The sequence below is a fragment of the Dendrobates tinctorius genome, unplaced genomic scaffold, assembly GCF_039654945.1.
Source record: "Dendrobates tinctorius isolate UK_male_01 unplaced genomic scaffold, ASM3965494v1 ptg000177l, whole genome shotgun sequence".
In the NCBI taxonomy this organism is placed as follows: domain Eukaryota; kingdom Metazoa; phylum Chordata; class Amphibia; order Anura; family Dendrobatidae; genus Dendrobates; species Dendrobates tinctorius.
The window spans coordinates 4,672,955-4,686,572 of record NW_027361844.1 but is presented as its reverse complement, the minus strand read 5'-3'; the positions used below and the strand labels follow the sequence as shown (position 1 = coordinate 4,686,572).

Sequence of the window (13,618 nt, the reverse complement as noted above, 5' to 3'; positions counted from 1 at the left end):
TGAGGCCTGCTAACAATTTAAATCATTAGCCTGCACCCTATTTATACATTCAGAAACAGGTGGCTGCCTCCATTCTGTCCATTTGTGACCTTGCTTTCACGAGGTGTGTTGGTGTTCTTTGTGCAACATGGCAGAGGGTCTGAGATTCAATACAACTGAGCAGGTTCTCTTCAACTGCCTTTTGTCACGGCGCTTTGGGCAACCATACCCAGTGATAGTGGATTCGCGGAGGAGGAGACGCATGTGGGTCCATCCACTTTTGAGGCAACGACTCACAAGAGGTCATTTTCACCGCCTCTATTTTTCTCTGCGGGAGCATCCAGTGAAATTTTACCAATACTGTCGCATGGGCATTTCCACATTTGATCGACTCTTGGAGACAGTGCGCCCTGGGATAACCTTTCAGGACACAAGGATGCGCAAAGCTATATCTGCAGAGGAGCTACTTCTACTCACAATACGGTATGTACTACTCAACCACATTCTCTATGTTCATAATGTGTTGGCTAAAGTATGTTTTTTTACCTTCTTGGAATAAGTTTAATGCCCTCATCTTACTCCAAATATGGTTCAACTTACACAACAGAATGTTATGTCTAATATGTACTGCATATCACTTAGTCATTGTGCAACCAAATATGTGTGTGTTATTCTATCTCAATTCCTACCAAGTTTGGTCGGCATGTAACTGATGTTTTTGGACTTTATGCATTCTAAAATTATCAATTTCTGTTGTTCTACAGCTTCCTGTCCACTGGCCTGTCTTATGCCGCCCTCCACCATGAGTTTCTCATTGGAAGATCAACCATTTCAGGCATAGTGAGGTCTACATGTACAGAAATCTGGACAAGACTCCATCAAGTGGTCATGCCCGAGCCCAGGATGGAAGACTGGTTGAGGATATCAAGGGACTTTGAGGAGGACTGCCAGTTTCCAAATTATATTGGGGCCCTGGATGGCAAAGATATCCGGGTGCGTAAGCCGCCGAACTCTGGCTCCCAATTCTTCAATTATAAACAATACTTTTTTGTTGTATTGTTGGCTCTGGTAGACCCTCAATACAAGTTTATAATTGTTGACATTGGGGCCTATGGAAGGACGGGAGACTCTAGAGTCTTCAATACTTCCATAATGGCTCGGCGGCTACGCACCAACCAGTTGGATCTACCACCACCACGCCAGCTACCAGGCTCCCCTGAAGAATCAGTCCCTTATGTCCTTGTGGCAGATGAGGCGTTTCAGTTATCATGCAATGTCATGAGGCCATATCCCCGGCGCAACCTTGACCACAGGCGCAGAATTTTTAACTTGCGCCTATCACGTGCTAGGCGACTGGTGGAGTGTTCCTTTGGGATTCTTTGTGCCAAATGGCGGGTACTCCAGTCTGCCATTCAGTTGAGTGAACAAAATGTGAATGAAGTTGTGAAAGCCTGTGTGGTTCTGCATAACTTCACCAGGATACATGATTGTTCCTCCTCTGCTGGTGTTGTGCGTAGGCCGGACAATGTGCGCAGGGTGAGACCACCTATGAACCCTCAATGTAGACCGCTCTCTGGCCTCAAAGAGCGTGATATTTTCACTAATTACTTTATCTCACCTGAGGGGGCAACTTCTTGGCAAGAGCATGCTGTGTCTATGTTTTAATTTGTTTCTTTAAGTGTGTCTAAATATATACAGTCATGGCCAAAAGTATTGACACCCCTGCAATTCTGTCAGATAATACTCAGTTTCTTCCTGAAAATGATTGCAAACACAAATTCTTTGGTATTATTCTCTTCATTTAATTTGTCTTAAATGAAAAAACACAAAAAGAATTGTCCTAAAGCCAAATTGGATATAATTCCACACCAAACTTAAAAAAGAGGGTGGACAAAAGTATTGGCACTGTTCGAAAAATCATGTGATGCTTCTCTAATTTGTGTAATTAACAGCACCTGTAACTTACCTGTGGCACCTAACAGGTGTTGGCAATAACTAAATCACACTTGCAGCCAGTTAACATGGATTAAAGTTGACTCAACCTCTGTCCTGTGTCCTTGTGTGTACCACATTGAGCATGGAGAAAAGAAAGAAGACCAAAGAACTGTCTGAGGACTTGAGAAACCAAATTGTGAGGAAGCATGAGCAATCTCAAGGCTACAAGTCCATCTCCAAAGACCTGAATGTTCCTGTGTCTACCGTGCGCAGTGTCATCAAGAAGTTTAAAGCCCATGGCACTGTGGCTAACCTCCCTAGATGTGGCCGGAAAAGAAAAATTGACAAGAGATTTCAACGCAAGATGTGCGGATGTTGGATAAAGAACCTCCACTAACATCCAAACAAGTTCAAGCTGCCCTGCAGTCCGAGGGTACAACGGTGTCAACCCGTACTATCCGTCGGCATCTGAATGAAAAGGGACTGTATGGTAGGAGACCCAGGAAGACTCCACTTCTTACCCCGAGACATAAAAAAGCCAGGCTGGAGTTTGCCAAAACTTACCTGAAAAAGCCTAAAACATTTTGGAAGAATGTTCTCTGGTCAGATGAGACAAAAGTAGAGCTTTTAGGGCAAAAGCATCAACATAGGGTTTACAGGAGAAAAAAGAGGCATTCAAAGAAAAGTACACGGTCCCTACAGTCAAACATGGCGGAGGTTCCCTGATGTTTTGGGGTTGCTTTGCTGCCTCTGGCACTGGACTGCTTTACCGTGTGCATGGCATTATGAAGTCAGAAGACTACCAACAAATTTTGCAGCATAATTTAGAGCCCAGTGTGAGAAAGCTGGGTCTACCTCAGAGGTCATGAGTCTTCCAGCAGGACAATAACCCAAAACACACTTCAAAAAGCACTAGAAAATGGTTTGAGAGGAAGCACTGGAGACTTCTAAGGTGGCCAGCAATGAGTCCAGACCTGAATCCCATAGAACACTTGTGGAGAGATCTAAAAATGGCAGTTTGGAGAAGGCACCCTTCAAATATCAGGGACCTGGAGTAGTTTGCCAAAGAAGAATGGTCTAAAATTCCAGCAGAGCATTGTAAGAAACTCATTGATGGTTATCGGAAGCGGTTGGTCGCAGTTATTTTGGCTAAAGGTTGTGCAATCAAGTATTAGGCTGAGGGTGCCAATACTTTTGTCCGGCCCATTTTTGGAGTTTTGTGTGAAATGATCAATGTTTTGCTTTTTGCTTCATTCTATTTTGTGTTTTTTCATTTAAGACAAATTAAATGAAGATAATAATACCAAAGAATTTGTGTTTGCAATCATTTTCAGGAAGAAACTGAATATTATCTGACAGAATTGCAGGGGTGTCAATACTTTTGGCCATGACTGTATTACTCAACCCCTTATGATTCCATGACTGTTTCATTGCATTGGTTAGTGTATGTTAGTATGTTGACAGGGTTTTTGAGAAATCACACAGACGTTAACTATAGTGGACAAATTTTTAGTTTTGTTTTTTTTTTGTTTCTTAAAGGCAAACATAATATTGCCATATGAACATTTTGGCAATGGGCAAAATTGCACTTTTTGCCTTCTTAAACTTTTTTGAAAAATAACATTATATAACATAACCCAAAAAAACATTAGGCAATAACAACATTGCTGCATGAGAATATTTAAATACAAAGGAAAAAAATAGGTGAGCTCCATCAACAAAATTAATGCTAAAAGATAACACTCACATTTCTTCAGAATGTATTCCAATCATAGAAATATTCCACCATGACAGGCAAGGCTACCTCACGGCTTTCAGACAGATATTACCTGTCTGTAGAACAGAGAATATTTAACCATGCTATACTGGAAAGGATGAAAAAACAAAACTTACTTGTTAAGACATAGAGAGAGCGTGATATTCTGAAGGCTGGTCGCCTTGATTTGTTACTATAGATTGCTAGCAAAAAAGGTGACTACTTCACTAAGGCCAGCACGCCTTTCCTAGGCATTAGCAAGTGAGTAGTGTATTTTCATCCTTTGACTTTACAGTATAGCGCGTTTAAATATTCTCTTTTGTACACAAATGTAATATCTGTCTGAAAGGCATGAGGTAGCCTTGCCTGTCATGATGGATTCTTAATATGATTGGAAAACATTGTTAAAAAATTAGAATGTTAAATTTTGTAACAAAGTTTGGTGATGGAGAACACCTGTTTTTTCCTTTGTATTTGGAGCACCAGTAAAACCGCACTGGACATCTACGGCCATCAGACTTATAAATCCTCATAGGTTGGGGAAGGGGAACGTGGAAGAGCAGCCTGTGGGTGCTGCTGGACACTGTGGCCAACATCGCCCTGTGTGGGGCCATACTGTTGCCCATGATGTGGGAATTGTCCTGCCTCCTGGGACTGTTGGGGATACTGGCCAGAGTAATGATGGGGAGGGGCATCTTGTTGGCTGTGGTAGGCACGTGGCTCATACCCACCAAGATAGCCATATCGTCCCCAACCAGGTTGTGAGCAGCCTCCAACACTGGGTGGATACAAGTGGCCATATTGGTGGGGTTGGCTAGAGGCTGACATTTGTGGCTGCTGAATAGAAGGTTGGTTAGTGAGAGGAAGGGGGTGAGGTGTAGGCCCACATATTAGAGGATGTTCGGACCCTGCTTGAGCAAGCATCTGTGTGGATGGTCTCATGCGCATTAGATTTCTGGGGGAAAGCTGCCACCTCTCCAGATATTCGAAAAGCTCATATGGGGTATTGGGGGGGGTGCTTGCATCAATCAGGATCTGAAAACATCCCCTAATACGGAGCCTGACCTCACGGGTAAGGGCACGAAGATAAAGGGTGAGGCTACGTGAGTAGGCCTCCTCCCCATCATCTGTAGTTACTCTTGATAAATAATTTAGCACCCCTGTGTCCACATTGGTCCTGCTCTCTTGAACAGTGACCTGGCGCCTTCTTCGTGTTCGCCGGGATGTAACAGCAGCCTGTGGGGATCCCCTGATATGGCCAGTTGGGCTGCTGCTCAAGTTGCCCGGCTCTTCCAGGATGGGTGATGGGGCAGCAGCAGACCGTCCTGGTGGTGTTGTGTGTTGGGCAGCCAATGGGTTCTCCTGTGATGCCTCATCTTCTGCCATCCTTCTTGTAGGGGGAGAAGATGGGCCAGCCATCTCATCCCCTACAGGATTAATTATGGGCTCTGTCTCTGAGGCCGTTCCTCGATCCGTAAGGTTGGATTGAGTTCTGCTATGAAATAGAACAGAGGCAAAAATACATCAATATTTTTGGCCCTGTAAAGTATTTGTGTAATGTGGTGTGAGGTATCTACTTACGGTCTCAGATCCAGAATTGAGGCGAGGAAGGAGAGCCGGTTGTAATAAATATTTTTCCTTTTGGCGTATCCCGCATCCCCACTCCTGGACCGCTGCTGGCGTTCCCGGCGGTATTGATCCCGGATGCTTCGCCAGCGTTTCATCACATCTTCCACTGCAATGTGACAGGAAATATTGTCAAATTCACATATTTGATAGGTCACATTTGCTACCAGTAGTCTAGGCATGGGGCCTTCTGGGGTGTGCTTTCTACCCATGGTGGCATATCTAATTGGGCAGATACACAGGGTCTCTTTAGCTACACTTAATAATTGGTTTGTCTAGGAGGATGAGGAGCTTGTGGCCTAACCCCAAATTATGGCTGTGTGACTCCACGTGTCACATCCAAATCTAATGGCCTCATGAGGCAAAAAGTACATGCACAGGAGGGGGGGTGCTGATTCTATATTCCTTTTTTGTTGTGCGCTAAGGTTACTCATGTTTTGCCTTGTACTTACGAATTTTATGCTACTCCTCACGTGGTCGGTCACCAAAGTCATGGTACATCTGGCGACAGATGCGCCTCCATGACGCCTCCTTTCTTGCCCGGTTTGCATAATTGGCATCGCGTTGGTCCCAGATTTCGGGACGCTCCTGCATCAGGACAATGAGCATCTCCACATTTATGTAAGTGGACGCCATGCTGCTGCTGTACTCCGTGGAGGCGTACTTCCGAGATGTCTGGAGTGCTTTTTGAGGTCATTTGCATGTCTAGGCTTCCTGATGATGGATTGGCCCATTTCCTGTCACCAGCCAAAAGACCTGCGTATTGCTCGCAGGTCACACGTCTGGTCCGTGTGTAATCTGTATTTTTTGCGCACCCATAGACTTGCATTGGCGTACTACGGCCGTAGTACGCTGACAATCGCAGCATGACAATGATCCAAAGCACACCGCCAGGGCAACGAAGGAGTGGCTTCGTAAGAAGCATTTCAAGGTCCTGGAGTGGCCTAGCCAGTCTCCAGATCTCAACCCTATAGAAAACCTTTGGAGGGAGTTGAAAGTCCGTGTTGCCAAGCGAAAAGCCAAAAACATCACTGCTCTAGAGGAGATCTGCATGGAGGAATGGGCCAACATACCAACAACAGTGTGTGGCAACCTTGTGAAGACTTACAGAAAACGTTTGACCTCTGTCATTGCCAACAAAGGATATATCACAAAGTATCGAGATGAAATTTTGTTTCTGACCAAATACTTATTTTCCACCATAATATGCAAATAAAATGAAAAAAAAAACAGACAATGTGATTTTCTGGATTTTTTTTTCTCAGTTTGTCTCCCATAGTTGAGGTCTACCTATGATGTAAATTACAGACGCCTCTCATCAGTGGTGGAACTTGCACTATTGCTGACTGACTAAATACTTTTTTGCCCCACTGTATATGGCATATGGCACATTGTAGGAGATTTGGATCTCAGGTTGATTAAAAAAAAGGCTTGAACAATGGGTAGCAATTAATAGAATGGTATTTAACATGGAGAAATGCAAGATTATACATCACTACCTAGGATCAGTCACTTTGTTTATGACATTCACATAATAGATGGATGGGTGTTGGATAACACCAAGTTTTTGAAACTATATTGTCCTAGGTCACTCCACTGTATTATCAGGGAGATTAATGGTTACTAAGGGACGAGCCGTCGAGAAGCGGGAGCGCCATTGTCATCAGAATAGGGTGACAGCCTCCGCTGAAAGGTAGATACTATATTGAGCTGGAATAAGTCCAGCTCACCGACGTAACTTACATTGCTGAGGCTGTTTGATCCTCTACTGAGCACTTTCAGTGAATAAAGAAATAAGTTAGTTTGTTCACAAGTTCATTGAGCTGGATTTTCTTGTTTTGTGACTATATTGAGCTACCAGGAATCTGATGAGGGACTGTAAAGTATGTCCTACAAGGAATGGTCAAAGGATCTGGGAATGTTTAGTTTGCAAAAAAGAAGGCTAAGGCCAGGTTCATACTGCGTTACGGCAGCCCGTTCAATGCATAGCGTTGACGGGCTGCGTTAACCCTATAACATAATGCGATATGCGTTCTGCTATACCGCCAGCGCAGATTCATCTGCGCTAGCGGTGAAGGAGCCTCAGACGCCGCAGCCCACGTCTGAGGCTCTGTCATTGAATGATGGCATGTGTCGCGATGCGCCTGACAATGGAGGGCAATGGCAGCGTTAACGGACTGCCTAAACGCAGTGTGACCCCGGCCTAAAGGCCCTGTCACACTAAGCGAGATCGCTAGCGAGATCGCTGCTGAGTCACTAGAACTGTGACGTTATAGCGATCTTACCAGTGAGATCGCTGTGTGTGACAGTGACCAGCGACCGGCCCCCCTGCCGGGTATCGCTGATCGTGCCCGAAATGTCTGGACATTTCTTTGGTCGCTCATGTCCCGCTGAGTCCCTTGTATCGTCACGTTTGACACCTAGCCTAACGACCTCGTTAGCGACTTAGAAGCAAGACAAGGTGGGGATTAGCGTTCCCGACATCGTTACAAAGGTCGCTATGACACGCTAGATTGTTGCTCCGTCGTTGGGTAGATTGGACTGTCTGACATCTCAATAGCGACCACATAGCGATGCGGCAACGATCCCTGTCGTGTCATATCGCTGTCGGGATCGTTATAGCGTCGCTAGGTGTGACGGGACCTTAAGAGGAGACTTAATAGCTGTCTACAAATTTCAAAAGGCATGTCACAGTGTAGAGGGATTATCATTAATTATTCTGATTTGCACATGGAAACACGAGAAGCAATGGAATGAAACTGAAAGGGAGGAGACACAGATTAGATATTAGAAAAAACTTTTTTATTGTACTATATTTCATATGTTATGGGATACCCCCCATCTTTCATACCCAATTATGTACAAAAAAACCCATAATAAAAACTATTGACAGTGAGGGTGATAATGTGTGGAACACACTGCCACGAGAGGTGGTGAGTTCTCCTCCAATGGAAGTCTTCAAACAGAGGCTGGACAAACATCTGTCTGAGAAGGTTTAATGAATCCTGCATTGAGCAGGGGGTTGGACCAGATGACCCAAGAGGTCCCTTCCAACTCTAACATTCTATGATAAGATGATTCTGACAGCAGATTTGTCTTTGCATTACCAAATGATTGGCGCATGTAATGAGAAATTGTTTGATTCTGGAAACAACAAAATATAGAAGTGTATAAAGCAATGCTTAGTAGGACCAAAGTGTACAGCAAAGACAAACATTTCCTCAAGACAAATCATTATCATCATCGCTGAAGTCCAACCTTTAGTGTTTTAGTGTTACTTTATTACACCAACAACCTTGCTCATGCAAAGTCACAGTCAAAAGGAGGTATTTGGGTACACAAGAGTATTTGAACTGAACTTTACCTAAAGAGATTGCCCACTACCTGGACAACCCCTTTTTTAAATGAAGTAATCCCCCTTGTAAAATAAGATACCTCCACTGGCGTTGTTCCAGTGATGTCGGCACATGGTCTCCTAGACTTCTTTTGACATAGTTATGGCACACTAGCCCTGCAGCAAATCAATGTCCATGTTTGGGCTGCTGGGTTCTCTCTTCTTCAAGTGAACCTCGGACAATCAGAAGAAGTGAAAAAGCATCAGTCCTATAGTGGCTGCCAATAACAGTGGCATAGCAATGTCACACAACCCTCGGGAAAAACAGCGTTGCGCTGACATCTTTGGATTGGCATGCTGGTGCTGGGGGGGGGGAGTATAAGTTATTTCTATTTTACAAAGAGGAGAACTTTATTTAGAAAGGGGTTGTCCAGGTAGTAGTAGGCCATGATTTTTATATGACATTTTATTTTGTGTGCTGGGGCCAATTATGCCAATGCTCATGACTGTAGTGTTTCATTTGCTGGATATTGTGGAAAATAAAGTTGGCAAAAAATGTATCAAGTTTCTTCAGAGCCATGCTAGATTCAAGCACAAATTTGAAGGGGTTGCCCTACCAACAAAGCACAGTTCAATTAATAGATTTTGGGATACTGAAAAGTTTCACAATTGGATGTTAAAACAAATGTTCCTGTGCTGAGATAATCTTTAAAGTGTTACCCTGCTATGTACTGTGTAATGGCTGTGTCTGACCATGCAGGCATGTGGTCGGTTGATATTAGGATATGGGCATGCTGCCCACGTTTCCCTCTGAAGAAACAAGTATACTGTTGTGCTGTGGAAAGTGAAATTTAATATATAATGTTATGTGACATGATATAATGTGAATTCTGGTGTGTTAATGTTAGTAATATGTGGAGTTTGACCACATTGATAGTTAGAGTTAATATTTGGGAGTAGCCAAGAGTGGGAAGGGATGAATTACAGGGAAAGTGACAATTTCTTGTCAGAGAGTCAGAAAGGGACTGAAGTCCATAGTGACAAGACCAAAAGGTCCTATGTGAGTAGTGCTGCATTCTGGGGCGACCCTGAGAGGAGACCGAAGATACTCCCACCAGGTATTCCTGACGAAGGGGGCATGAGACCCCCGAAACGTGTAGAATAAACCACTGTGAATCTTTGACATCTATCTCCTGGAATACTTTCTTGCGGCAGCGCGGAATATAACTACAAATTCCCCTGAATACGTGACTTCTTCTGGTCGTTGAGGACCTATGGATCTGCAGCAGCCGCCAGACTATATGCTTTCTCTCATCCTAATCAGGTCAGCAAATTTCTTAGTGTAATCTCTCTCTGTAACACGGATAAGACCCTATTGCGCTTTTGTGTCTCCTTTTCTCTGCAATAGTGTGATATTCTGGAAATGGGTCCTAGGAAAGGACACCTAGCCACGAGACACTGAGCTTATAACTCTGGAAGATAACGAGTCTAGAGTAGGACTGAGTACGTTGGATGAGCAAAGTGTCCTGGGCGGGAGTTCCAGAGCATCAATATTACCGGAAAGAGAACACAGAACCACAAAGAAAGTAAATCTCACTTGTTACTCAGGACTGTAGTGTTAAAGCTGGGTTTTATGGAAGTAGTGCAACATAGTAGTCATAGAAGGCGTTATTGACTACAACGGAAGGAAACGGTGTGGGAAATGCTTCGAGTTCCAAAGGAAATGTTCACAAGACTGTGTACCCACTACCCCTTGTATATAACCATTATCAAGTTGCCTCTCATTAACGAGTTTATTTTTAAATGGTGTCTCCTTCATTGAACAGTGAAACATCTGGTCCTGGCAAACCTACAACAGCAGTTACATGCATCCTGCATAGGTATAAGGCCCCCACAGCACAGGCACACACACCCAGCCAGGACCTCCACAATTTCTGAGTTGCAAAAAATGGTGACAAATAAAGATATTTTAAACCAGAAAAGTGAAAACATCTTAATGAATCAGGGCCCAAGTGTTTTAATGGTGATCTGACACCAGATTTAGCAATGCAAATGGTTTACATTATAAAATAAATCTATTAGACCTGATGAAACTGGAGTACTGAAAAAGATTTACTTCCCCTCCCCCTTGAAGAACCTGCTCAAATATATTGACAGGATACAGTCTTTTAAAAATGGAAATGCTATCTAGAATTCTGTGTAAAAAATAGGACGTCATCTCTCCGAAGTTCAGATGCCTCAGTGGCCAGGTAAGGCTAATTTCACATTAGCGTTTTTTTGAGAAGCGCATCGTGCGCAATAGAAACACATGCAAAAAGCACATCATGCGTTTTTGCATGCGTTTGCTTTTTTATGCGCATTCGTTCTCTAGGGGTTAAAACCAGTGTCTACACATTTTTACGCCAAAAACGCATGCGCACAAAAACGCAGAACGCATGTCCATGGGCACGCATGCGTTCCCATAGACTGTAATGCGTTATTTTGTTGCATTCCGTGCGCAAGCGTGCGCATGCTTTTTTTTACGCCTTTTGGCGGACCCAAAAATGCAACAGGCTGCGTCTGGCGTGCCTAGGCGCACACCTTGAAAAACTGCATGCGCACGAAAATACATACGAACACGTGAAAACGCTAGACCATGCGCATGCCATGTTAAACATAGGTACGCATGATGCATGCGCATGGATGCGCACAATGCGCTGCACAAAAAAACGCTCATGTGAAACCAGCCTAAGCATAATCACTTCCTGTCCTGACCTAGACCACCGAAGCAACCAGCATTGGAGCCATGTGGGTCATAGTCAGTAAATCTTTCTTTTTCTTTTGCAATCTCTGCCTCTGGTAAACATTTTTTTGAAAGCTGGAAAAACCCATTATTCTCTATTGCATTATTTTTCTGTACATCATGCTCTTTTATTGCTCTTCATCTCCCTGTATGCTAAATCAAAGTTATTGAACTATAATTACATTATAACAAATAAAAAAATGCACTAAAATTATTCACACCATGTTGTGCCACCTGAATGCAAAAAATCCATAAAATTGTATATAGCAATATATGCTGTCACTGACTTTCGTTGTGAATAAATCTAAGCTTGTATCCACTAACTAATATGAATAATTGGGGATGCAAACAGCCGACATTTTAAAATATCATATGTGATGGTATATTTAGATTGACATTTATATAGCGGTGACGGACTGCAGCCGCACAGTGTTTAGCAATTTGAAACCACTAATACTAATCTGTATTGGGATTTATTTAGATATCCTATTATAGATGTCCACACCCAATCGCACTGTGTGGTTTTAACTACTTAGTGCAATATTCCCTTCTTTTTAAGTGTAGAGAATTAAAGTTACATTTTAAATCATGGTCTTTAGTTTTGGATTTTTTTTTGCCTTTAGTATACAACTGTTTGTACGCTGACTGTGGAAAAATGGTTCATAGTTTATTAAATATATACTTTAACACATACGCTTTCTTGCAGTGTAGAATGTGGTAGAACTGCTATTAGTCATCATATCAGTCATTTTTTACGTCATAACCACCATAAGACTGTATAACAAACTCTGTCAATGTCATAAAAGAATTATTAGTATAGAGAAGTCATTAGAACAAAACTTTGCATAATACAAGCACAACAATATAACATTAATGTGTAAACAACCTGTAACAAGTTACTATGCAAAAAGTATCACTTATCACCTACCGCCCTGCTGTTTGCTAGCAGCAGTCAGAATAACCATATGCTCTTAGATAAGAGGTGCATAGTTCACGCTACAAAGACCCCATGTATTTCATGGTATATACTCACCGACCTGCAGGGTTAGTATACAGTAGATCTGTCCTTCCTTACACCAGTGACAGCTTCTAGTGCTGGAAAATGAAAGAACTAACACGTGACATCCACAGGAAGCAGGAGTTTTGCTTTTTTTGTCAACGAGGAAATTGTTGTTACATTTTCTTAAAAAGCATTATTACCTGACATAAAGATCACATATAATTATACAATTATCCCAGAATTAAGAAAGATGGATCACTACAAATATTATTTAATTATTATTTATGAAGAGGTTATACATACATATAATGCATTGTAGGGTTTCTACTCACTTGGTTACTTTTGAGGTAGGCACTAGTGATGAGCGAATGTGCTCGGGTGTTATCCGAGCATCTGGGAGTGCCCGTACATTATGTTCGAGTCCCTGCCGACTGTATGATTTGTGGCTGTTAGACAGCCATCTTACATACCCCCACTGCCCAAAGCCGGGGGCTTGGTACCTTCTGCCATCAAACAGTGAACCCTCAACAGTGCGTCAACATTGCCATGCAGTTTCCTGGGTCTATGATCTTCATGGAAGCTAAAATCCTGAAGTGCTAGGAACCACCTGGTCTCTCGGGATATGTTCCACTTCTCCCTCATCCACCTCAGTGGGGCATGGCCTGACACTAACCTGAATTTCCTACTTAAGAGGTAGTACCTTAGAGTGTCCAAGGTCTAATTATTGGCTAAATATTCCTTTTCCACTATGGAGTAATTCTTCTAGCAGGATGACAGCGTCCGACTTAGATACATTATGGGGTGCTCTTCCCTGTTCACCTCTTGTGACAGGACAGCACACAGCCCGACATCTGATGTGTCCATCTGGACCACAAACTCCTCAGAGAAATCCATTGCCACTAACACTGGCTGTTTTCACAGGACTAGCTTCAGTTCCTGGAAGGCTGTCTCAGCTTCAGGAGACCACTTAGCCATAGCCAAATTTCTCTCTTTAAGGAGATACGTCAAAGGAGTGACTACCACCCTTCCTGTGCCCTCCGTTCTGCTAATGACCCAAGATTAATATCCTCAATAATCCAAACCTCCCACTCCTGTCTTCGAGACTTCTTGCGTGCTGCGCCAGTTATTTGAAATGCACAACCCAAGACAATTTGGTTAATCCCCAAAACCCAGAGTTTTAAGCGTGCCCTAAAAATGCATTTCTTC

General features: G+C 43.1%; 1 protein-coding gene across 6 annotated transcripts in view; it reads right to left on the bottom strand.

Annotated features, from left to right (window-relative positions):
* LOC141054239 (caspase-8-like) overlaps positions 1-13,618 on the bottom strand; it is a 138,899-nt gene that overhangs the window by 87,240 nt on the left and 38,041 nt on the right. For 4 of the 6 annotated variants that reach the window (XM_073551486.1, XM_073551490.1, XM_073551489.1 and 1 more), the window contains exon 3: positions 12,446-12,507. The exons of 1 other annotated variant lie outside the window; for it this stretch is intronic. The gene's annotated coding sequence lies outside the window, so the exon portion shown is untranslated. The remainder of the gene's footprint in view (positions 1-12,445; positions 12,508-13,618) is intronic. One more of the 6 variants, XM_073551488.1, reaches the window with a different exon arrangement.